Source organism: Danio rerio, chromosome 6 (assembly GCF_049306965.1).
Source record: "Danio rerio strain Tuebingen ecotype United States chromosome 6, GRCz12tu, whole genome shotgun sequence".
NCBI lineage: Eukaryota > Metazoa > Chordata > Actinopteri > Cypriniformes > Danionidae > Danio > Danio rerio.
In genome coordinates this window covers 5553299-5577053 of record NC_133181.1, presented here as the reverse complement: position 1 = coordinate 5577053, position 23755 = coordinate 5553299, and the positions used below count along the sequence as shown (strand labels likewise).

General features: G+C 36.9%; 1 long non-coding RNA gene across 18 annotated transcripts in view; it reads left to right on the top strand.

The window, feature by feature from the left end:
- The window catches only part of LOC137495912 (uncharacterized), a 453250-nt gene that overhangs the window by 14741 nt on the left and 414754 nt on the right, over window positions 1-23755 (top strand). For 11 of the 18 annotated variants that reach the window (XR_012407548.1, XR_012407549.1, XR_012407545.1 and 8 more), the window contains exon 5: window positions 12719-12810. This is a non-coding gene — a long non-coding RNA (uncharacterized lncRNA). Of the gene's footprint in view, window positions 1-4935; window positions 4983-5835; window positions 5966-12718; window positions 12824-14230; window positions 15942-23755 lie in introns of those variants that run through there. The other 7 variants (XR_012407546.1, XR_012407559.1, XR_012407558.1 and 4 more) reach the window with 5 other exon arrangements.

Below are 23755 nucleotides of genomic sequence, written 5' to 3'. Positions count from 1 at the left end.
GTTACAGTCGCCAAGGCTTTGATTTTTCTTTGTGTGGTTAGTGCTAAAAAAGTGTGTTGTTTATTTAATGCACTGTAAAAAAAAGTGTTTGTTTTAATTTTTTTTTTAAGTTCAAATGAGCATTATAAGTAGTTTTGACTTACAATCAATTAAATTACAGAGATTTCCCAGTATTGTTTCTGTTGCAACCAAGAATTCACAATAATTAACCCTGAATAAGCGCGAGTAAAGCAAACACTATCAGGTTTCTGTGGTATAAATATAGTAATACAAAATATAGAGAGAGAGATCGACTTAAGCTGGATTTATACTTTCGCCTGGCGCCGCATCGCACACCTCTGCTGGATGTGCGGTCGCACCTCGCAAAACAGACGAGGCTTTTATACTTGCTGCGTTCGTTGTTGTGATATTCTTTAAAAAGACAGAGAGCGGTCAAAAGAAACTGACTGTAAAGTCACACGGATAAACATAAAATAATCTTGAGGACATTTCCCCAACCTACCCCCCTCTTTCTCTCCAACTTCATTTCCCTTCTCATTACTGTCCTATCTAATGAAGGCGAAAAAGCCAAAAATAAATCTTTAAATAAAAAAAAAGAAGAGAATAACCAGACTATTTTGAGCTGATAGAAGGCAACAATAACCCAAATAACCACCCCTTACTACTGAGGTATGCAGAAGAGCATCTCTGAATGGACAACACGTCCAACCTTGAGGCGGCTGGGCTACAACAGCAGAAGACCACACCAGGTGCCACTGCTGTCAGTTAAGAGGAAACTAAGGCTACCATTCGCACAGGCTCACCAAAATTGAACATTAGAAGATTTGAAAAATGTTGCCTGGTCTGAACCTCTGATAAATCATACACATACCAACCCAATCTCACCGGCAACTCGTAACTTTTTGATTTAGTGGCTCATTCGTACTATGTCGTACAATTTGATATGATTTGCTCATCCCCCAATGGTTGGGTTTAGGGGCGGGGATAGGTGCCACACCTCCTTTTTAAAATCGTATGACTGAACTTGTACAAATTTGTATGAATTAACCACTAAACTAACAAAACGTAAAATAGTTACGTTTCCTTGTGAGGTCAGGCTGCATATAAGCAAAAGATCAAAAGAAAATCGGCACACTGCCACTTTAGCTCTCAAAAAGTCCTTTAATATAACAGAATGCGATATTACAGGACTTTTTGAGAGCTAAAGTGGCGATGTGTCGACTTTCTTTTGATCTTTTGCTACTTTATTTTTGATCGAGCCTTTGAGATTTTTAGATGTGCGCACACTTCTGCATATACACATATTTATTAAAAAAATCACAATTGTTGATTTGGAGTCTTTAGATGGTGTACTTTAATCTTCATCAAGTGAACCTTTGCTAATTTAACTAAATAAAATAATCTATAAAGAATCATGGGTGGCTTAGTGGTTAGCACTGTAGCCTCACAGCAAGAAGGTTGCTGGTTCGAGTCCCACATTTGGCATTTCTGTGTGGAGTTTGCATGTTCTCCCCGTGTTAGTTGTGGGTTTCCACTGGGTGCTCCGGTATTGAATAAACTAAATTGGCCTTAGTGTATGTGTGTGAATAAGAGTGTATGGATGTTTCCCAGTACTGGGTTGCAGCTGGAAAGGCATCCGCTGTGTAAAACGTTTGTGGATAAGTTGGCGATTCGTTCCGCTGTGGATGAATAAAGGGACTAAGCCAAAAGAAAATGAATGAATGAATAAAGAATCATACTAGTAGTGCATTTCAAGTAGCTCCTGTTTATGGGATGGTATTGTGAATCAAAGAATCGGAAGGGCCTGAGAAACGTCTCGTGGTAGTAAGAGAAGGCCGCCGAGGTCACGCGCTCACTTTTAAAGATGTTTTCTTACGCGGCGGGCCGATCTGCTCACCCTCATCTTCTTAGCTCCGCTGTTATTTCAAAGCTAAAGGTCTCTGTACATAAATAGTCTATTGAGTGCTGTGATTGACACCCTGCTGGATCAATACAGATATCCTTGGCACACCGGACAAACAAGGACTTGAGATTTCCTCTCTCTCTGTTTCTCCGTCTCTGCTTGTTTCATCCTCCTGACTTTCTCTCTTTTTCTCCCCTGTATCTCTTTCTCAATTTCTTCCTCCAACACCTCCCTCGTTTTACTCGCAGTCTCTCTATTTCGTGCTTCTCTCTCTCTCTGACACTCACATATCATGTTCAGGATGTGCACTGCTAAAAGGTCAAACATTCCCGGCTCATTTGTTTTGGCACAGCCCAAAAAAAAAGATGTCTGCTGCTGTGTTCTCTGAGATGATGATGAGGGGAGTGTGGACGCAAGAGCAAGGGCACAAGATTGATACTAAGACTGAAATGATGGAGAAACTGACAGCGAATGAGGAAGCTATTACCTGAGACGGAGATTAGGAGAGAAATTGTGAAGTGGAAAAAAGGGGGTAGACAAGACGAAGCTACTTTCAGATTTAACTCAGAATCAGGAATTATTTGCCGGTCTTAAAAGGACTAGTTCACACAAAAATAATTCACTCATCCTCCAGTTGTAGTTTGAGCAACATGCTGGACAGATACAGCTGTTCATACATGTTATATTAGATAATTCATCGGCCACTTAATTAGATACACCTTACTATTTCTTCGTTGGACCCTCTTTTGCTTTCAGAACTGCCTTAATCCTTTATGGCATAGATTCAACAAGGTACTGGAAATAATCCTCAGAGATTTTGATCCATATTGACATGATGGCTTCACACAGTTGCTGCAGATTTGTTGGCTGCACATCCATGATGCAAATCTCCCATTCCAATACATCCCGAAGGTGCTATATTGAATTGAGATATGGTGACTGCGGAGGCCATTTGAGAACAGTGAATTTCTTTATGACATGGTATATTATCCTGCAGGAAGTAGCCATCAGAAGATGGTACACTGTGGTCATAAAGGGATAGACATGGTCAGCAACAATACCATGTCTATCAGGTAGGCTGTGGCTTTGAAACAATGCTCTAATGGGACCAAAGTGTGCCAAGAAATATCCCCCACACCATTACAGCACCACCATCAGCCTAAACCTTTGATACAAGGCTGGATGGATCCATGTTTTCATGCTGTTGACACCAAATTATGACACTACCATCAGAATGTTGCAGCAGAAATTAAGACTCATCAGACCAGGCATTGTATTTCCAATATTTTATTGTCCAGTTTTGGTGATCCTGTGTGAATTGTAATCTCAGTTTCCTGTTCTTAGCTGACATCCACCTCAAGGTTGAACATGTTGTGCATTCATAGAAGCTCTTTTGCAAACCTCGGTTGTAACGAGTGGTTATTTGAGTAACTGTTGTTTTTTTGTCAGCTCAAACCAGTCTGGCCATTCTCCTTTGACCTCTGACATCAACATAGCATTTGCGCCCACAGAACTGCCGCTCACTGGATATTTTCTATTTTGTTCAGACCATTCTCTGTAAACCCTAGAGATGGTTGTGTGTGAAAACCCCAGTAGATGAGCAGTTTCTGAAATTCTCAGACCAGCCCGTGATTGGCCTTGTGACTGGCTGATTATAAATCTGCGTTAACGAGCAGTTGGACGTTTACCTAATAAAGTGGCCAGTGAGCGTATATTATGCATATATATATATATATATATATATAAATATATATATATATATATATATATATATATATATATATATATATATATATATATATATATATATATATATATATATATATATATTTAGTTTTGGATTCTCTGTTTTCTAATATTGCTAGTATTGCATCATATGTTTCACAAATTTTGGGATCTTTTTTGTGGGCCCTTAAATATTAATATTATTAATAAAGTATAGCTTATGCTTCTTCTTCATTGCCTTTGGACATAACACCACTAGATCAATTACCGAAAGTGTAGCACTTAGAATTGTTTACACAAAATTGTTCATCCAAATCTGTATCTTTGTTTTTTTCTATTGTGGAATATGAAAGTTTTCTTTCTTTCTTTCTTTCTTTCTTTCTTTCTTTCTTTCTTTCTTTCTTTCTTTCTTTCACAATGGAATCCAACGATCACCAAATCCATTGGCGTCAATGGAAACCAGAAAAACAGCAGCCATTTTTACAATTCAATATTTGCCTTGTTCTATTAACATGAAGGACAAGGCTGAATAATAAATGGACACTTCTTAGGCCTTTGAGAAGAGAGCTTCTGATGTGACCTGATCTTATTTGCTGCCGTCTCTCTCTCTCTCTCTCTCTCTCTCTCTCTGACAGACTCACTTAAACTTCCTTTGTAAATCCTTTGATTCAATTTTTTCCAGTTCTTTTTGCGATGTGATGATATAAGAGAGAAAGAGTGAGTTCCGGGCAGCCTATGGCATTGATGCGACGTCGACAGTGGACTAAACCTTTTAAAGCTCGGCTTAAATCTAAGAGGGTCACAAGGTCGGCCATTGCAACCATAATGTTACATTAAGCCTTTCCATGCTGGAGTGTGTTAAAAGTTTGCGCTACCCACTTAAAGCTTTTTTGCTAAGAGTATCGCGAAACTTGTGCCGCAGAATTGCAAATAATTTGTAGGACAGAGAAGAAAGGATATTATATGGCCGCATGTTTTATTCTGTTTGTTTAGCTTGTCGGAAACTGGCGGGAAAAAACACTAACAAGAGAATAAGTGCTGCTTGGATGTAAATTTGAGAAAATGGAAACTTAACGGAGGGAAAGAAAAAGATGAAAGATACATAGGACAGACTCTCTCAACACACTGGAAATGTGCATAATGATCCTCTCTCTCACACGCACACGCAGTTATCCCTGCTGAGGTGGTACTTGCTCTCTGATGGCTATTTTGACAGTTAAATGGCTACAGTGTTATTGTAGTGATTTAGGGTTGGTGCGCTAAAATGTCTTCTGCTGGAGGTATATAAACTTCTGTTTCCTCTCTAGATGGCGTAAAGTGCTGTAGCGCTGGATCGGGTTTCTGCTAACGAGAGGTAAAGTAAACGATAATGCGAGTGAGTAAAACCACATTGTTGATGTAGAAACGCGAGAGTCCGCTGCGGGGGCGAGCTGCAGAATGAAAGATATTAATATACAATGCAGCTGCTCAGTTTCAGTGTTTTTTTAAAGAGGCAGTTTACACTCAACAGTCACTTTACTAGGTATACCTTGCTAGTACCGAGTTAGACTCTCTTTTGCCTTCAGAACTGCCTTTGTGGCAAAGATTCAACAAGGTACTGGAAATATGCCTCAGAGGTTTTGGTCTATATTGACAAGATAGCATTACGCTGTTGCTGCAGATTTGTCAGCTGCACATCCATGATGCGAATCTCTCGTTCCACCACATCCCAAAGGTGCTCTATTGGATTGAGATCTTGGACTGTGGAGGTCATTTGAGTACAGTAAATTCATTGTCATGTTTAAGAAACCAGTCTGAGATGATTCACGCTTTATGACATGGCGCGTTATCTTGCTGGAAGTAGCCATCAGAAGATGGTACACTGTGATCATAAAGGGATGCACATGGTCAGCAACAATACTCAGGTAGGCTGTGGCGTTGAAACAATGCTCTAATGGGCCCAAAGTTGCTCAGTTGGTACTGATGGGCTGAAAGTGTGCCAAGAAATATCCCCCGCACCATTACACCCCTACCACCAGTAGCCTGAACCGTTGAAACAAGGCAGGATGGATCCATTCTTTCATGTTGTTGTTGCCAAATTCCGACCCTACCATCTGAATGTCGCAGCGGAAATTAAGAATCATCAGACCAGGCAACATTTACCCAATCTTCTATTGCCCAATTTTGTTGAGCCTGTGCCAATTGTAGTCTTTGTTTCCTGTTCTTAGCTATCAGGAGTGTCACCGGGGGTGTGGGTCTCTGCTGCTGTAGCCCATCTGCCTCAAGGTTGGACGTGATGATGAAAGATTAAAAACATGGGATCTTGATCTTTCCTCAAAACCTTTTGATGTTGAAAAAGTGAGTTTTCTTGACATTTGGCTGGGCGATTTGGCCAAAATCTCAATTAATAGAACATTTTACCTAAATTATGATTAATGAACGATTATTTTATTTGATGCCTTCATAGTTCACTGACAAGTTTTGTACAGTAAATATGCTCGCATATTACAAGTGAGAGATTTTTGAATGTAGGGTACATTACTTGATTTTAAAATAACTGAAGGAAACACACACTATCTACTCTCTATGATTGTGTATGAAAAAAATGAAAAAAAATCCACCTGGAAAAATTACATCAATTATAAATTCTAAATGACTATATAGATTACTTTTTGATTCACCGCCCAGCCATAGTTAAAGTGCTATATTGTCTGTGTTTGTGCTGTAAATTAAGGTACAGAAACCTGGCAATAAACTAATTTTTCTGCTATTTTACAGACTTATTTCTATTTATATAATTTATTAAACAATAACTTGCCTCAAACTACTAAAATGTCAATAAAAGTCAATTAAACTAGAGTTAGAACTAGAGCTTTTCAAAATCAAAAGTCAACAGAGTAGACATAAAATTCCAATTATGCAATTCACATCCATGAATAAACAGACAGCACCATTAGAACCCCAAAATACGGAACCTGTTAATAAATGGTTATGTTTTTACAGTGTGTTTTGCTTGCCTAAAGGCTTGAAGTAAGAATTTTTAGACAGTCGGTCTAGAAACAAAGCAAAAACTCTAAATAAGAAAAGCATTAATACATATAACACGTCAACGGAAAGTTTACACTTTTGAACGAAAGATTAAAGTTTTTGCCATCATACCATAAAAGAGCTACAGCTATTTCGGCATATGTTTCACACAGTGGATGCCCTTCCAGCTGCAACCCATCACTGGGAAACACCCATACACACTCATTCACGCACATACACTACTGCCAATATAGCTTACCCAATACAAATGTACCACATCTTTGGACTGTGGGGGAAACCAGAGCACCCAGAGGAAACTCACACCAACACGAGGAGAACATGCAAACTCCACACAGAAATGCTAACTGGCTGGGACTTGAACCAGCAACCTTCTTGCTGTGAAGCGACAGTTCTGACCACTGAGCCACCGTGCCGTTGAGTGTTAGACATCAGTGCCAATAATGAACCTTTCTTTTTCAAGCAGATAAAGAACTTTTGAATGTTCGAGGGTTCATCATTTCAGCATATTTATTTTATCATCATAAGGAATTCAATGGATATATGAAATAATAACCTGCATGACCCTTTCTGAATCCCTGTTCACATACAGTACTGTTTGTCCTTAATTTTAATGTACGGTGTTATATTGTGCCTAATGCAGGCCTCACTAGGTAATCCATTCATAGGGAAATGTCATTGGTCCAAAATCCTGCTTCCAGTATCTGTATATTAAATCAAATATCAGGGGTTTTCATTGGCAGCCACTATATCACATCATGAAATACTTTTTTGCTTTCTGTGGGATTGTGTCTGGTTAGGACATGCGTCAAGTATAGGGATGAACAGTAAACCTCTGTTAATGGTGATTCTTTTCCATTAAACTGCAATATCTTTCACTTAGAATTAACATTATTTTACTTTTTGCAAAATTTTTCATTACTACCTTTATTTTCAAATATGTGAATTTACTGCAAGTTTATAGGCTTTTATGATCAAAACTTCTATTTTGATCAATTAAAGTTTGTTAATTTCCACATTTAACCCTAATTTTAATAGTTTTATTTTATTTTTTTTTTTATTTTAACTTAATTTTCACCTGCATATCTTGAATTTTGGGGCACTTGTTCATTCATTCATTCATTCATTCATTTGACTGAAAAAGCAGAAGACATTTTATTACTGAAAAAAATGATTCATCGTATTTACTACATTTTTAGAGTAAATGGTTGCAAACAATTCATATAGGCTGAATTTAAACAAACAAATTAAGTTGAACTTTAATACATTTAAATTGTTAAGTTTAGCTCATGGGGCTGCACGGTGGTACAGTGGGTAGCACAATCGCCTCACAGCAAGAAGGTCGCTGGTTCGAGCCTCGGCTGGGTCAGTTGGCATTTCTTTGTGGAGTTTGCATGTTCTCCCTCTGTTCTAGTGGGTTTCCTCCAGGTGCTCCGGTTTCCCCCACAAGTCCCAAAAACATGTGGTTTAGGTGAATTGGATTGGCTAAATTGTCCATAGTGTATGTGTGTGAATAAGTGTGTATAGGTGTTTCCCAGTGATGGGTTGCAGTTGGAAGGGCATCCGCTGCGTGAAGCATATGCTAGATAAGTTGTAAGGGATAATGTGATAATAAAGGGACTAAGCCAAAAATAAAATGAATGAATGAATAAATGAGTTCAGCCCATGTAAATTGCTTGCAACAATTTTTCAGTGCAGTTATCTACTCTTTTACTATTGTACAGTATTACTATGCTCTCTGAAATACTTGATTCTGATTGGTCATTCTGTCAAGCTTTATTCTGTTAGAGCAACTAGCTCGATGTACATTATCTCTTACTCACAATGTTTAACGCCAGATTTTGAACAAATTTGAGCAAAACTGCATGAAAAAGAAATGCAAAAGTGATGTTTGTGTTCGTCAAATAATTTTAACGATCACAAACACCCATAAACACTCATTCACACACATACACTACAGACAATTTAGCTTACCCAATTCACGTATATTGCTTGTTTTTGGAATGTGCGGGGAAACCGGAGCACCCGGAGGAAATTCACGCCAACATGGGAGAACATGCAAACTCCTCACAGAAATGCCAACTGACCAAGGTAGTTAAAGTGTTGGTGCTCTTTAGGTAAGCGATTCATAAAGATAAACTAGTGAAATTAAGTGAAATTTAAAAAAAATCTTTTATTAACATGGCTATTCTATAAAACAGCACCTATGCGTTCCGGCAACACTGTTGAGCACTGCTGTGCTCATTACACTAATGAAGGCTTTTACCTTTTTTTTACTTACCTTTCGAGTGCCTTGGACTTACGATTTCAGTGTTTATCTTTATGAATCCCTTACCTAAAGAGCACCGACACATTAACTACCCCTGACACACGCATTTGAGTTTCTTTCTGGTATTGAACGCAAAAGTAGATCCAATATGACCATTTATGTGGAGCTGCTTTGACACCATCTGCATTGTAAAAGCGCTCTACAAATAAAGCTGAATTGAATTGAATATTTTGAAAAATGCTTGCTGCTGCTCATTGACATTCATTGTTGATGGGCGCCAGTAATCGGCATTCTTCAAAATGTCTTCTTTTGTGCTTATTAACCAAACTAATTGAAACCAAACGAGAGAGGAAACATTTGATTACTTTAATTTTCTGGGAGAAACTATCCCTTTAAATTTGACTGTCACCTTGAACATGAGAACACGACGGCATGGCAATTTTCATTAAGTGTGCATCATAGCCTATTTGAAGTGGTTTGCCATCAGAGTTAAAGTTTCCTGAACAACTGTTTATAGTTGAGAAACTGTAAGTTAATCAGATAAGAAAGACATGATCAATCCGGGTTTAGCCTATAACATGCACATCTGTGCTAGTATTGCACACAGTTCTGCCACATTACAGGGATGTTTACCTAATTTGGGGTAATTTTAAGCAAAATTGGACCACATCCTCTTTATCGAACTAGTGATTGTAAACTATCACTTCAGTTGTAATAAGAGTGTTCAGTAAAATTGGACCACATCCTCTTTATTGAACTTGTAATCGCAAACTCTCAGTTCTGCATGTAATCAGCACGTTGAGTAAAACTGGACCACATTCTCTTTTATTGAACATGTGATTATGTGGACTATCACTTGTGGCAGTAATCAGCACATGTCTGGTTACAAAATCAAATTGCTAAGGGTGCTTGTGAAATTAGTGAAGGTGCTTTAATGCACATCAATTTTGACATATCTAAGTCCAATCAGTCGTTGCAATCCCAGGAGTGAATCTTAAATTGAATTAAAAATGATATTTAACTTCTGAGTGGATTATTGGCCAAGTGAATGCATTGAGTTTCTGACATCTGATTGGCTGATATGATATATTTGCTTTAATAAGCACTTGAACAGGTATCCTGAAAGTGTAAGCCCAGAAACTGCTATTGACCTTATTCTTTCACTTAAGAGTAGGCACAGCCGTTGGAACCTCATCATTTCGGTCACATTTACATCCATTGATTTTTTTTTTAAAGCCACACAAACAGATTTTTATGCTGACGGATGTAGCAAACTGGTATTTTATTCTCATTTATAATTTTAACTTTAGTCATAAACATCATAAACATTCTTGTTTGTAGTAGTTTGACCACTTTTTTGCAGTCTGTTATTTCTAGTCATTTCCACATTTGCAAATGATTTGGTGGTTTTAAAACAATTACAGATAAGAGCTTACTTCTGTGTTCCGGAATAGGACCAATAAGAGTTCTCAGGCAGATAAGGCCAATAAGATTTCTCAGTCTCATAAAGTGTCACTTATCTTAGTTCACAAGTTCAACCAATTCCTTTATAACTTGTCCTCATCCTCATAAAGAGCAAATATTGAGTTCATCCAATCCATTGCTTGTGAAGAAAGGAGAATTCACCTTCTGATCAAGGAACTGGGTGGGATTATCCTAAATATTTGACATTTGTTTTAGGAAATCAGTGGCAAGTTGATAGTTTGCTTGCCATTAAATAGCCTTTAATTGTCATTTATAAGGGATTTACAAAGCATAAATAGTTCTCACTTTAGATTAGGTCACAACACTGCATTAAGTTTTGTTAATAAAGCATTTATTCATATGCAAAGGGGCTATTACTGTATGCCTGAATAATACGGTTATTAACCATTTACATACTCATTCCAAATTACCTTACACACTATTGTCTACTCCTAAATAACTGGTTTGTAAATAAAGCAATTCGTAATGGAAAATTTGTCTTTAACAAAGTATGAAAATACAATTAAGTACATTATAAATTTGTTTGTTAAAAATACAGCATTTACAGCTGTATTTACAAACTACTTACTAATGTAGAGTTAATGCTTTACAAATGATGCATGAGCTATTTGCTCATGCTTAGTTAATGATTCACAAAGTGCAGTCATTATAAAGTGTTACCAAGGTGTGTAGAAATTAAACTATTTTAACCAAAATAGTATATGTACCATACATTAAAAAAAAAAAAAAAAAAAAACGAAAGAAAAAAACAATTTTTAATATTTCCCAAATGATGTTTAACAGAGCAAGGACATTTTCACAGTATGTCTGATGATATTTTTTTTTTCTTCTGGAGAAAGTCTTATTTGTTTTATTTTGGTTAGAATGAAAGCAGTTTTACATTTTTTAAAACACAATTTTAAGGACAATTTTATTAGCCCCTTTAAGCTATATATTTTTTGAACCATGATTATACTATAACTTGCCTAATTACCCTAACCTGCCCAGTTAACTTAATTAACCTAGTTAAGCCTTAAGATGTCACTTTAACCCACAGGTGTCAAACTCAGTTCCAAAAGGGCTGCAGCTCTGCACAGTTTAGTTCCAACCCTAATTAAACACACCTGATCAAACTAATTGAGTCCTTCAGGCTTGTTTGAAACCTACAGGTAAGTGTGTTGGAGCAGGGTTGGAACTAAACTGCAGGGCTTCGGCCCTCCAGGAATTGAGTTTGACACCACTGCTTTAACCTGTTAGCCAGCACTCAATTTTGGGGATTTGCACCTACCTAACTTTAAATAGTAACAGTTCATGACTCCAGTAATCTACAAACACAAATGTTGTATCATTGGAAAGAAGACATTTTGAGCTTTACTGTGGTAAAAGAAGAAGTTGTATGTTAAAAAATATAAAAAGTTATACAGTATGAAGTCATGAGGAAAAAAACAATTGTATTGTGTTTAATTTTAGTTTTCCATATAGAAACACAGGAAAACTTTAATGTAAAAAACTATGACTTGAAAGCCACATATTTCATATGTTTATATTTTAAATTCAATGAAGATAGCATGCAAAATGAGATTACTGTAAAAAGTTTTCCGAGGCTATGTTGATGTCCTTCTCTCCCTCACCGTCAGAGGCACTTTCTCAAAAATCCTCTTCCCAAAGCTAAAACATTTACAGTTGCTGAATGATTTGGTCTACATTCACAGTTTATGTATCTTTGGAAAGAAGACACTCTGGGCTTTGTTATCCATCATCTAGAGTTTATAATGCTCAAAATGAAAAAAAAGTTATAGATGCTTAAGTTGTATAGAAACGTCTTGAAAAATATCTACTCATATATATTATGTCATCATGGCAAAGATAAAATGAGTTGTGAAACTATGAGTTATAACAATGAGTTATTAAAACTAGTATGTTTAGAAACGTGTTGAAAAAAATCTGCTCTCCGTTAAACAGAAATTGGGGGGGAAAAATAAACAGAGGGGCAAATAATTATGACTTCAACTGTATCTTCTCAAATGCTTTGATTGACGCAAATATAATTAAATCTGTATCTACTGTAAGCTCTTTTCAGGGTAAACATATGGAGAGCAGGTGTAACTTTTACAGCACCTACCTTTCCGCAGATCTTATGTAAACATTCATAAACCCACTCGGGATAAAAAGAATCAGCGTTAATCATTGCCATTGAGTTTGTTGTGTATGCACAACAGGTCATGTTCGCCAAATACAAGTTTATTACACAGACAGGTGACAAATCAGCGAGGAGTTGCGCTGTGTCTGGAAAATGTCAACTGTTGTTTTCTCTTCTTTTTTTTTCCATGAAGGTGAAGGACAACATTCCGCCATCTGTTTGCGGCTTAGGCCCGGAGAACACATGGCTACAGGTGTGAGGCAAGGACAGAAAGTGATACAAAAGGTTGGACAACTCAGTATGTGTCTCCTTATCTCTCTCATTTTATATCTCCCAATGGCTCATCTCTCTTTATCGCTTTCAAACCCGAGCATTCTCCATTGCGTTTAAGTTGCGATAACCCTTGGTGTCAAGCAAATGTCCAGAACGCTTTATCACACTGTCACTTGTGTTTCCTTCACAACAACCAACAATATTAGCCATCACACTTAAATCAATTGCAATCTTTAGTGGGGCAGAGGGGAAAAAAAAACATCAGGTGTGGTGTTGTTATGCTCTCCACAGCGGCCAGGCGTAAACCTGGAGCCAATCTCCATTACAAACTGAGCTGAAGGAAGTAGAGCAGAACGATGTGCGAGAGACGGTGGAGAAAGAGAAAGAGGGAGAGAAAGGGTTTTGCTAATATATGGGCAGATACTTAGAGTCACAGTATTGAACACGTCATGTTTTTTTCCAGGGAATAATATTTCTAAAGGAGCTGCTGACATGGATTTAAACCAGATTTTGTTAATAACTCAAACAATACACACATAAAAAACTAAACTAAACAAAGAAATCTGAAAAAATTATTTGCGTGTAATAAGAAAGTACTGAACTAATAAAATGTATTTAATACTTTATATACAGTAAAAGGCTTTTTTGGTGATGGCAGCCTAAAGAAGCCTCTTATATGGATAGAATGAAGTCATGTGGATTGCTCAGGTGTCTTCAACAAGACTTCAACAAATCTTGATGGTTTAGTGGGTCTCGTCTATCACATCTGATCTTTATTTTGTATTTCTGATTCAAGTCAGGAGATTAGCTGTGCCATTTTTCTCTGAAAGCATTTGAGAGTTTCCTTGACTGTGTTTGGGATCATTGTCTTGCTGAAATGTCCATCTTTATCATCCCGGTAATGTAGATGTTGGACTGAAGCAGCTGATATTTATTTACACAGACAAAGGGATTACTGAGAGATTTTAGCTGCTGTCTGGGCTTTCAATGCATTTCTACACCTTCCTTTCTTCATGTGTTCAATGTTTTTTTTCTCTGTGTAATATCATATTATGGTAACACTTTACAATAAGGTTCATTAGTTAATGCATTTACTAACATGAACTAATCATGAACAACACATGTACAACATTTATTAATCATAATTGAACATTTACTAATGCATTATTAACATTCAAGTCCATGCTTGTTAACATTAGTTAATGCACCATGAGTTAACATGAACTAACAATGAACTACTGTATTTTCATTAACTAACAACTAACATGAACAAATACAGTAGTAGATGTATTGTTCATTATTTGTTTATGTTAGTAAATGCATTAATTAACATTAACTAATGAACCTTATTGTAAAGTGTGACCCATATTATGATGCACAACTTCATTTGTAAACTAATTAATTTTATTTATTTATTTTTTTGCATATATAGATTTCTTGAGTTGTTACGAACATTCGGTGAAAATTTCAAGTCAACAGCACATGGAAGGCTGATTTATGCTGACTGCACACATCACGAAACGGATGAGGCTTTTATACTTGATATGTTCACCGTAGTGATATTCTTTTAAATGACATGGAGCTGTCAAAAGAAACCCAACATAAAGTTTTAAACTAAATTATTTATTTATTTATTTTTTTTATAATTTATCAGAATGATTATAAAGATTTTTATAACCGTTCAAGATTTTATAAATCAAACTTTTGATGAATCACTTCAGACAGTTCTACCTATTAAAGTTAAATATCAATGACACCAGAACATGGGTTGCTCTACAAATATATTTGTATCATCGTTAGAATAAAAGCCAAAAAAAGTGCACTTATTAAAAATACTGAATTTTTTTTATAGATTTAGCCAACTCCACAATTCATACATTACTGTCTAGCTAGATTCTGTCCTCTACTTCTATGCTAAAAAGACAATAATGGTCCAACATTCCTGACCGTTATCACCAATCAAGCCTAGAAAAACAGTAAATTGTAAACTGATATGTTCAAATATTTCCAGTTATCAAAGAAATTTTGCTACTTCATTTTAGTTTTGTAACTAATAAATTGTTTAAAATTGGAAAATTTCAATATATACATCAGTGTAAAACCTATCAATGATGGATTTTTTTTTTTTTTATTGTGTATTAAAGCCCCCTGGGTCTCCACTTTTACCATGGCCTCCCTTTTTGGTTTTAACTATTGTATCCCTGAAGTTTTTCTAAACTTTTTAACAAAAACTTTATTCCTTTCCCACGGCTGTGGCCAATAATTATTGGCCATTTGGTTATCTCTATGATCACGCATTGATGGATCATAAAGATCTCTATACAGTTGTGCAGTTGTATTTCAGACAAAATCAACTCATTCATATTCAACTCAAATTAAATTTGGCACTGTGTAAACGGTTTGCTCGAGTCTCAAAAAATTTTTGTGCACTCCGCCAGCTGAAATCATGTCATTTGCGAACCTCCGCAAACACCATGATAACGGCACATTCGCCGCGAGCACTCAAGCAAATTAGCAAACGCGTTGAGTAAAAACCAGGCTTTAGAAATATGTTTTTGTTTTCATGTTTTATGAATTGCTATTTCCCTCACTCTTTATAAATAAAAATCATTATCTGAGGAATGTAGTCCAGGTAGATATGACCAATATCTGTTTTCACTGATTTATGGTAACACTGTATATCACAGCAGTTATTTTGGCTTTTCGGATATTCAAAGAAACTGGAGGCACCCATGTGGAACCGGCTTTAAGGAGTAGGCTAAAGTGTTTAGCTTGGTGTCTGGTTTTTAAAATCACATCACAGATATACCACTGTGTAAACAGTGTTGCAGAATTGCGTGAGACACATTTCTACTGTTGCACAGTATGAAGCATGCGTGCTTGTAAAGACAGAAGGACAGAGGAAAATAATAGCAAGAGATATAAACATTTAGGTAGAAATGATGGGAAGAGAGATAGAAATTTAGCAAGAAATGAGAGCAAGTGATCAAGAAGGATATAAATCTATAAAGGAATGTAAGAAATTACAATGTAAAAAGTTTACATGATCTATAATATAAATAAATAAATAAATAAATAAATAAACCCACGCAAACGCTGGGAGAACATGCCAACTGACCCAGCCGAGGCTCAAACCAGCGACCTTCTTGCTGTGAGGCGACAGCGCTACCTACTGCGCCACTGTGTCGCCATTATCATTATTATTATCATTATTAATGATAACAATAACAATAATAATAATAATAATAATAATAATAATAATAATAAAATGTTTTCTTTATAAAGTCATCATTATAAAAAAAAAATAATTATGGCATAAAAACATAATGTCAAAATTATTATTAAATGTTTTCACTTACCATGTCATAAAATTATAGATTATTTTAAATAATCTTTTAACTATTATAACTATTATTTTTATATCATAAACTACAAAAGATTGATTGATTGTCAATTTGAATTTCAAGATTGAGTAAAAATGATAAGTGTTAGTATGCATTTTCATTCTGTACAGTGTTAAATGACATTTAGTTAACAACAATTAAGCCTAAGAAGCTACATTTGCCATCTTTTTTAGCATCACACAGAGCCAAAAAGTAAATATACATTTAAAAAAACATCTGACTTTTTATATTAAAGTTATAAAATTCCAAGTATGATGGCACAGAATTGCACAAAATATCTGCCCACCTCCAATCTAGTGTTGTATGGGAATCTGTTCAGGTCAATTTAATGTCGTTTTAAATGTTGACGTTGCTTTTCACATTTGACAAAGTGGAAGCAATCTGAAAATATACAATGCATAATTTTGGAGCATATGTAAAAAGGCTCCAGACCCGTCTTTCATCGCAGTTCTTCAGAGTAAATCTGCGATTAACTCTCAAATTTGTGGTTGTCACTCAGACGTGTGCTCCATTTCTATCATTCATCACCAAACAGCCTTTTCCCCCACATGAAATTCATACACATGTGTTTGTGATATATACAAGCAAGGTTTGAGCCTACAGCCTCTCTTTACAAAAATAAAGAACCGTAGCACAAGAGCACAGCATAGTACAAAAGGGCTCCTAACGTGTAATCACTCTTGCTATGAATATTCCCTGTAATCAATGAATACCGTATAATCACGCCTTCAGTGGAAAATCCTGAAATGTACATTTTGTGAGGTTTCATTGCAACAATTTACATCTGGAAATAGTTTAGATGTTTATTTCAGACCTTTGTGGTGTTTCAAGACTGAATTGAAACTATTTGTTAAAGGTGCTGTATGTACATTTTGGATTCTTCTAAAGCATAAAAATACCATCATATGTTTGCAGATATTTAAGAAACATGCTAAGTGAGCATTCTTGTTTATCTGAAAAACAATGATGAAGTCAGATATTCTGCTTTGAAATCATCTGTTACGTGCTGAAACGTCCGTCTTTGTTTCGGTCATGGTCATTATAACCCGCCCACTGCCATTTTAGCCAATTGTATTTCAGCACCCCAGGTTGCCTTCTTGGAAAACAGTGTATATAATTTGTTCGTTCGTTCGTTCGTTCGTTTGTTCATTCGTTCATTCATTCATTCTGAAAGGCTCTCAAAGCATGCGTCAATGACCGAAATGCGACCTCCGGTGGACAGTAGCGGACTCTGAAATGGGACACAGATTAAGAGTTCCACATGAGGTTATCTATTAGGAAAAAATATAAATATTACAAACGTAATCATTGGGTGAGCAGGTTACATTGTGATGAGATTTGCAGTGATAAGCAGTTGGGTAGACAAAACGTGTTAGAAATGTAAATACAGCCATTTAGAAGCACAGAATATGCACTCAATCATGAAATGGTAAGGTTTACAATCTAATTAATAACAAACCTCTTTAACATTATTACATGTAGATGCTGAATCACTGATATGAGTTCGTTTTGAGTCACAGTTCTAAATGTTCAGTTTCAAACTGTTAATTTTATTTTCAAGATCTGTGGTGAATATCTGCTGCTGCTTTCAGTAGTATAGCAATAAATCAATTGTAAAATGGCATTCAAACTCACATTGTTAGCATTTAACACTGAATAAAGCACATGAGGTGTACCTGAGGTGATCATTGTCAGTTTATCCTGTTGTTCAGCTGCAAGAAACAGAAGCCGTTTCTAATATATATCAATTTGAGATGTTGGTTAGGACAAAAACTCCTTTTCATTTAAGAGAATATTCCTTTCATTATGTGCCATTGCTTTTATATAGAACATGATTTAAATCTGACTATCTGGCTCGATAGTCATGCCCCCTTCACAGAAGAAAGTTTTAATGCTCTGAAAGGTATTAAATAATCTGATGGCTGTTTTGAGCTGAAACTTTAAAGACACATTCTGGAGACACAAAAGACTCATCTTAAATCTTGAAAATGACGTAAAATAGGTGCCCTTTAATGTTAAAACAGCAAGCATAATGTTGTTTATCAATATGTGGCTCTTTCTGGATTTTCGGAAGCTTTTGAAAATAAACAGGAAATGCGTTGGGACCATTGTTTTCGTTTACATCCCTCAAAATGGTCTATATTGATGCTGAACTTTTTCCACAGTGTGAAAATTTCACTGTGCTATTAATATGACAAAAAATTTAATTTGATTAATATTTTTTATAGTTTAAAGTGGTATATTGTCTGGTTGCTGTAATACACTTTATAATACACTGCCAGTATATTTTTTGTTATTTTACAGACTTATTTCTCCATATATTAATTCTTATACGTTGTTATTTTAAACTACTAAAATGTCAATAAAAGTCACTTAGTTAAACCACAGAGTTTAATTTTCAACATCAGAAGTCGACAGAGCAGAGATTAAGCTCCCATAATGCAATTCACAACTGTAAATAAATGTAAAACACTTGTGAATCACAGAATATGGAAACTGTTAATTAACAGATATGTTTTACAGTGTACAATGAGATTAAAAAAAACATTAATTCATCATCTTCACGGCTGTTTGTTTAGCCTGTTCTTTGACTTCAGCGAGCTCTTTCTTCACTACAGCACATCGCACACTCCCGACACTAAAGTCACAGCTGCCTGCCCTGTCTAGTCGTGTTTTTTTAATTGTCAGTCATACTCGCCGGCGTTCGTGGCGTTGGCTACCAGCCCAACACTTCGTCCTGTCCTCTACGCCGCCTGCCAACTGTCCCCCTCGGGTAGAAGAAGAACAAAAACACAGAGCCCAGCAAAAGACAAACTGCATACCTCTTGGTTTGACACAAATGTAAATGTGTGTTACATGATATTATGGCTGCCCTAATCGAATGGTTGTAGGCCAATATTTTATGAATGCAAATCAAGATGAATCTCACTGGATGCTTCTTAGTTAACTATTACCATTATGCACTCACTGGCCACTTTATTAGGTACACCTTATTATTACGGGGCTGGAACCTTCCCTTTGCCTTTAGAACTGCCTTAATTCTTTTGTGGCAAAGATTCAGTATGGTGCTTGGAAATATTCCTCAGAAGTTTTGCTCCGTGTTGACATGATAGCATCATGCAATTGCTGCAGATTTGTCAGCTGCACATCCATGATGCGAATCTCCCGTTCCACTACATCCCAAAGGTGCTTAATTGGATTGAGACCTGGTGACTGTGGAGGCCATTTGAATACAGTGAACTCATCGTCATGTTCAAGAAACAATGTCTGAGATGATTCACACTTTATGACGTGGAGCGTTACCCTGCTGGAAGTAGCCATCTGATGATGGGTACACTGTAGACTTAAAGAGATGGACATGGTCAGCAACAATACTCAGGTAGGCTGTGGTGTTGACACAATGCTCAATTGGTACTAATAGGCCGAAAGTGTGCCAAGAAAATATCCCCCACACCCTTACACCTCCACCACCAGCTTGAACCGGGCTAGTGAGATCCCAAACGCTTCAGGTTACGCGCATTCACATGCGCACACACCCTGTGCGTTAAGGGGCGTGGCCAGAGGCACTGCAATGCTGTAATGTAGCAGGGAAGGCTAAAATGCCGTCCAAATGCTGCTTTTCCATTGAGCTTGTTCTGTTTCTGTATTTGGGCTTTGAAAGGACATGACACAAAGAGGGAAGTGCTTACAATTTAATTTTAATTTTGTTCCAGAGAATCAAAAAAATGATATAGCTAGCATATGACAAAGGAAATCTTCCAGAATCTCTCCCAGTTTCTAAACCACAACCTGTAAGTATTTTTATTTGTTAAAATTGATTTATCACATGCACAGTGATAACAACGGGAAATGCTGTTTGGCACCATTAACAATTTAACTACAAATTCATATTTATTTGTCAAACTGCTGTAAACAGCCACAAACTTCACCAGTGCTGCAGTGTCTCTCTATGCAGCCACTTTCCCTGCATTCTACATCTCAAATAACAAACTCGCAAAAGATATGTTAATGTTTCATATTACTTACACTTGCTTATGCCGAATATATGTGAAAGACACTTGTCAGGTTTTATTTTAGAGAGCAGGCGTGAGGTTCAGCTGTGGGCTCTTGTGTCCTTTTCTGTCTGATTCAGACTGATGTGGCTAACAGCTACTCTGACAGTGTTTACACTGTTCAAAAGTGCATGCTTTTAGGGTGTGATGCTTTTCTTGGTGCACGTCAAGCCGATCCGCGAATCACAGCACATTATGTTAGCCGACCAATCAGAGCCTCTTAAGGGCAGGCCTTTTAGAGGAACTAGGAAATATGACAGTTGTTTTTTATGTTAGCTGAGTAGCTGTGTAAAATCAAAGTAAGTTATATGAAAAATAACATGATTTCCTACAAATGAAGCATGAGCACACATTGATTTGCATCTTATAAACATAACTAAGTCTTAACAATACATTCTGGATCACCCCTTTAATATAACACAAAAAAATCGAAAGGCTGATGGCTTCATATTTGCATGTTTAATTTATTTTTATTTTTATAATGAACATGTTAACAATGTTACTATTACCTACTTATTTTGTTTTTCCGTAGGTTATGGAGAAAATATGGTAATTCTAATAGTTTAATAAAATGATTTAATAATTATTTATTATTATTAATAAATTAGATTTTTGGAAATTGCCAAGCAACTCTCCCTTATTGTGCTGTGACGACCCCAGGGGGTCCCGACTCCCACCTTGGGAAACACTACTGTAAACAATTGAAAAAAAAAAAATAACTTAAGAGAGCTATTATTAACTTTAAAATGTTTTTTTTTTTTTAAATAAAAACTGCTTTTATTCTAGCTGAAATAAAACAAATAACACTTTCTCCAGAAGAAAAAATATAATCGGAAATACTGTGAAAAATTCTTTGCTCTGTTAAACATCATTTGGGAAATAGAAAGAAAATTCACAGGAGGGCTAATAATATTGAGTTCACTTGTATGTTAAATCATAGTTTGTGATTCACCTGGTCCTTAAGCACTAACATAACATCACAAACAGAATGATCCTATTAGACAAACAGAAGGAAGCTGCTTTATATATCCGGGGCTGTTTATTCGCCACTTTGCCGACCGTGCCTGAAACTGTCAGCCTGGATTTGCATATTCTTCCTTATCTGTAGAGCGGAGTTTATTTGGTTGATAAGCTTCCTCCTTAGCGTGTTATTTATCAAGACTGCCATATGCAGTTAGTCAAAACACGCCTGTCAGACGTGTCAGGTGTTTCGCAGGCCTGTCTGAGGAAGGCAGAACTCAATGAAAAGAAAGAGGAAGAAACAGCGGTTCAGTTTTTCATGTGTTTTTTTTTTTTTTTTTGGTTTAAAACACACATCATGAGCATTGCCGTCTGAATTACCGGAGCAATATTTACATACAGTTAAAGTCAAAATGATTTGCCCTTGTGTATGTTGTTTTCCTTATAAAATATTTTCCAAATGATGTTTAACAGAGCAAGGATTTTTTCACAGTATTTCCTTTAATATTTTTTCTTCTGTAGAAAGTCTTGTTTGTTTTATTTCGGCTAGAACAAAAGCAGTTTTAACATTTTTTAGAAAACATTTTAAGCTCAACATTATTAGCTTCCTTAAGCACATATTTTTTTTTTCTCCATTGTCTACAAAACAAACCATTGTTAAATAAATAAATAAATCTTAGTTATAAATCTTAGTTCACTGAAGAGGAGGATCCAGGTGGAACAATGCGGTTTTCGTCCAGGTCATGGTACTCTGGACCAGCTCTATACCCTAACTTGGGGGCTTGAGGGTTCATGGGAGTATGCCCAACTAGTCCACATGTGTTTTGTGGACTCGGAGAAGGCATTCGACCATTTCCCTCATGGCATACTATGGAGGGTGCTCTTGGAGTATGGGGTCAGAGGTGCTCTATTAAGGGCAGAGTAGAAGTTTGGTTCGCATTGCCAGCAATAAGTCAAACTTGTTTCCAGTGCATGTTGGATTCCAGCAGGGCTGCCCTTTGTCATCATTTCTGTTCATAATTTTTACAGACAGAATTTCAAAGTGCAGCCTTGGGCTGGAGGGCCGGTTCGGGGACCACAGGATTTCATCTCTGTTATTCGCTGATGATGTCGTTCTGTTGGCTTCATCGAACAGGGATCTTTAGCATGCACTGGGCCGGTTTGCTGCCGAGTGTGACGTGGCTGGCATGAGAATCAGCACCTCCATGTCCGAAGCCATAGTGCTCCACTGGAAAATGGTGGTTTGCCATCTCCAGGTTGGAGGAAAGTCCTTACCCCACGTGGAGGAGTTCAAGAATCTTGGGGTTTTGTTCACGAGTGAGGGAAGGATGGAATGTCAGATTGACAGAAGGATTGCTACAGCAGCAGTAATGCGGTCAATGTACCAGTCTGTTGTGGTAAAGAGGAAGCTGAGCCGAAAGGCAAAGCTCTTGATTTATCGGTCAATCTACCTCCCTACTCTCACCTATGGTCATAATCTTTGGGTCATGACCAAACGGATAAGATCTTGGATACAAGCGGCCAAAAGTTTCCTTCCCGGGTGGCAGGGCGCACCCTTATAGACAAGGTGAGGAGTTTTTTCACTTGGGAGGAGCTCAGAGCAGAGCTGCTGCTCCTCCACCTCAAGAGAAGTCAGCTGATATGGCTCGGGCATCTGTTTTGGATGTCACCTGGACGCCTACCTACAGTAGGGACGTGTTCCAGGCATGTCCCACTGGGGGGAGGCCTCGGGGGAGACCCAGGACACGCTGGAGGTACTACATCTCTCGGCTAGCCTGGGAACGTGTCTGGGGAGCGGGAAGTCTGGAGTTCTCTCTTAAGACTGCTGACCCAGCGACCCGGCCCCGGGTAAGCGGACGAAAATGAGATGACATGACATCTTATTTATAAATAGATAAATAAATAAATGAGTATGAAAACATGTTAGTATCTACAACAATACAATTATCCTAGACTATACTGTAATAAATCCCACCAGCCACATTTGCACACATTTTCTTGATGACTTTAGAAGGTTTGACAGGCTGAAATAATGAATTTCTTGCTTGTTCTTTTGCTTGAGTGACACGCAGGTGACACTAAAAGGGGAAAGCTTAATTTGTCATCATAAAGTAGTCTCATGCGTCTATTTTTCTCATATTTGCTCTATAGATTCTGTCATGTGTATGGCTGTAATGCAGTAAAGCAGCTTTGTTCCTGCCTTAATTCACAGTATCGAATCTAGCGTGCTTCATCAAGATTACACAATGGCGGGATTAAATGTCACTGGCGGCCCTCTGACACCAGCAAGCTCAATTAAACACACGGAATCAGTCTCATCTTCCTTGTGAGCAATGTAAAGGGAAAAAACTGAATTAAAAATGTATTCCTTAAGAGGAAATGACATTTTAGGTGTTCGAAGAACTGTACATGTAGATAGTAATGAAAAGAGAAAATATTGTTTTGCTACTAAATATATATTTAGGAAATCAATTTAATAAAGTGTTTTTAAAAACATATTTTCTTCCTATGTGAAAACGGCTTTTCCTTTTATTATAATTA